Source organism: Vidua chalybeata, chromosome 1, assembly GCF_026979565.1.
Source record: "Vidua chalybeata isolate OUT-0048 chromosome 1, bVidCha1 merged haplotype, whole genome shotgun sequence".
NCBI lineage: Eukaryota > Metazoa > Chordata > Aves > Passeriformes > Viduidae > Vidua > Vidua chalybeata.
The window spans coordinates 149,840,348-149,843,840 of NC_071530.1; the positions used below are offsets into that span (position 1 = coordinate 149,840,348).

Consider the following 3,493-nt stretch of genomic DNA (forward strand, 5'->3'; position numbering starts at 1 on the left):
CCAGTGAGCCAAGTGCACATATTTCAAATCTTACTAAAAAACACTGTTCCAAACATATAATACCTCTGAGATAGTTTAATTGCCATTTGTGATGAGTCTTCTCATCACAAGAGAAAATTCAAGCTTCAAATAAAACATTTGAACTGGGATTTCTTGCTCTCTTTTGTGTAGGTAACTTGTTGCAGGATGGGAGAGCTCAGGTACCTCAGAGAGGGCAGCAACACTTCCAGGGCTGTGCTTGGGGAACAATCCTGAAGGGAGATCTGCTGGGGACTCCGTCAGAAACAGATAATTCTTTTTAGCATCAGTGGAGAGCAGGGAGTTCATTACAAACGTGTGGCCCAGGTCTCCCAGCCCTTCACTCCATCAATCACAAGAACAGGGTACTTAAGTCAGTTCAATTATTTCCACTGACGTCCTTGAGCTTGATTAAGATCTGAATTATGACTTCATGTCTTGTCTGCTCAGTGGGGGAGCATTTGAACAATCAAGACTGGCCTTCTAGAACAAATGGATGATACTGTGAGAGTGGAGACTACTTTGAAAAGCCTGGGGAGTGGTCTGAACACTGAGTCTACAGTACACGAGCTACTGAGTGCTCTGTGAACTCCTCCAAGAGGCAGGGGGGCAAAGGGAGCAAAGAAAAGCATTTCCCACCTTGGCTGTAAGCTGTCCTTCTGGAGTGGGTGGGTTTTTAGTCCATGTACTAATAGGAGAATACAGGCAGGAGCCTGGGGGAGAGCTCTAGCACAAAGCTGGTTTAGCAGAATGGATTTTGCATTTGAATGTGTTTTAAAACAAAGCTCATCACTGATTTCAGTGAGAGCCTTGCTGTGTCTTGGCTGTGTTCTGAGGAATTCTGAGGTGCACAAATCCTATTTTGGATCTGACCTTTTCCCTTCCAACTCATCTCAGACCAGGAGTTGGACTTGGTGATCCTTTTGGTGTTTTGGTTTTCTCCATAAGCAATCTTTCTGTTTGATTTCTAGCAAAATTGTTTGAACAAGAATTTCTCTCTGGACTGAGGTGTTGAATGTATTTGCAATCTTATTGTGGGCAGTTTGTATCAAACCTTCATTTTAGTTTCTTCTTAAGTGTAGATGAGGGCACAGAGGGCAACCCAAACTTGTGAATGGGGTTGTGAATGGGCTTGCTGACTGTTTCACACACTCTTCTAATTTAACTAAATATTGCATTTTCTGAATGGCTGCAAAGATGATCTCTCTCTCTCTCTCTCCAGTCTATCCACGTCTTACTGTCCTACCCCAGGAAATTTAGATTTGTTTAGATTTTTAATTGTTTGTTTGTTTGCTTTAGGGCATTTTGGGCTGGTTTTGTTTGTTTTTGTTTTATGTTAACCTGAAGAGAATTCCTTGGAGTTAACTGAGGGTTCCAAGAAACTTCATCCATGTCTAGGCCAGAATTCAGGTGCCTACACAGAAATGGCTAGAGGCAATTTAAAAGCCCTTGTTATCAGTGAGTAGACAAGAGCATGGAAACTGCAGCGCTGTGTTGAGGTTGAGTTTGAGTTTGCAAATGGATGTCAGGCAGGATAGACCAAGATATTTCAAATGGCACCAAAAGTTAAAGTTGTGGCACTCAAATTGCTTTCTTGGAGGAACAGAGACACAGAATATAAATTTCTGGCTGCTTGAGGACAAATAGAAATGAAATTAGTGTTTCCAGTAAAACATGGGAATTATTCCTGTGGCAGCATGCTCTGTAAGAGTCACAGAGGAGATAAATTTAATGAATCCTACAGCTTTGTTTTTTGAGATGCTCATCTGAAAAGCAGACAAAGTGAGATGCTAGGAAATGGCTTAATTCCTGAAAGCAGGTGACAACTCTAAGGGTGACCAGAATTAGTTGCTCTGGGTTTATTTTGTCCACATAACCAAGTTTTGCCATCTTGGTACAATTACATATCCAATATTTAATTTCATTAAAGATAATCTGATGCAGATTCTGCCTGCACAGCCTGGCATCTACCTTGTGATCTGTGACCCCAGCTCTGCTCTCTGACTTGCTGTGGGTTTGGGTTCGGGGTCATAAACTGTAAGCACTTCATGATCCTGGTCTTTTTTACATCAAGTAGGAACAGTTCCACCAGGCAGTGAAGTATTTATTTGTTGTTTAAAAGGAGGCAGTGATGAGAATAGAAGTGTTGGACAGTGACATGGTTATTGAAGGAGGTTTTCCCGTAAGATTTATTTGTTTCTTTGTTTGTTTACTGTTGAAGAAACCTTTTGTGAAACAAAATGAAAGCAGCTAGAAATGAAGAGTTGGAATGGGGTGAGCATTCCTAGAAATGCCACAACCACTTAGGATGACAAGGTCAGTTTATGTGTGCTCCCTTTCTCCTGTTTTTGCTCTGATCTAATCAGCTGAATCTAGGCAAGGGGAAGGAAAATATCCCTGCCACAAACACTCAGTCTGCAAACTCCTCCATTTTCCCTCAGCCAACAGGGATGCTCTCTGAACCGTTTGGGACTTTTCCAGATGCCAGGAAGCATTTTGTCATTGCAAGGTTCTAGTTTTCTTCTGTCCCATTTTTATGGGGGAAGAAAAGAATGGAGCATAATGAATGGAAATAGAATGCAGATGAGGAGCCATTGGTGCTTGACTGCAACCTTGCTTTCTGGAAGTCAGAAGATATTGAGATTTCTGCTCAGGTCATGGTAAAATGCATCTTGCTCCTATTTTCACCTTGTAAAGCAGCGTTCTTAGTGAAGCTGGGCAGGCACCGGGCAAGCTCTTGCCGGCGGCTCATCCCTGCTGGGCTTTTCCTGGGCAGGGGCGGCCTGGGCACGGCCAGCCTCCGTGCCTGCCGCGTCGGCCTCGTCCGCGGCATCGGCAGGCGCGGCGCAAACCGCAAACCCCTTTGCCTCCTCGGGGAGAGGCTCGCTGTGCCCCTGGTCGCTGAGGTCGCTGTCCGGAGGAGTAGGTGCTGGCCCTAATTCTTCATTTTGCAGCAGGATGGACAACGGGGTCTCTACTTCTTTGTCCTGCTCTCCTGCCTGTGAGGACCCTGGGGGGCATTTCCCTGGTTTAGGGAGACACAAGAAGCTTCCCTCAAAAAGCTGTTAGACCCCATTTTCTCCTTTCCTTGTTCCTATGTCTGTTCCTATGTCCCTGAGCCACTCCCTCCCTATTCGCTGTTTGGCCCTTATCTTTATTACTGTCCCAATACCAGGCTCATCGGCCGGACCCCTGTGGAGAGAGCAGGGAGAGCTGAGACATGGGTGTGCAGGAGGAACTGAGCAGCTCACCGCACAGCTGAATTAAACATCTGTGGATACAATGCAAAGGCCCTTTCTGCTTCTTTACACTGAGCTTTACTTGTGGCAGTTCAGGCTGCTACACCTGCCACTTTTTCTTGCTCCCACTTCTCCAGGGGCTCATTCAGAAGAGTTTCCAGCGACGGCGAATCCTCAGAGTCAGACCGAAGCCTGCCAACAGCTCACGAGACACAAGCTCCAAGTAATTTTGTGCC

General features: G+C 45.2%; 1 long non-coding RNA gene across 1 annotated transcript; it reads left to right on the forward strand.

Annotated features, from left to right (window-relative positions):
• The first annotated feature begins 508 nt into the window (after positions 1-508).
• Positions 509-3,281, forward strand: LOC128799482 (uncharacterized). Its single transcript, XR_008434736.1, has 4 exons — positions 509-664; positions 2,240-2,334; positions 2,460-2,678; positions 3,194-3,281. It is a non-coding gene; the product is annotated as an uncharacterized LOC128799482 (long non-coding RNA).
• Positions 3,282-3,493: the final 212 nt, after the last annotated feature.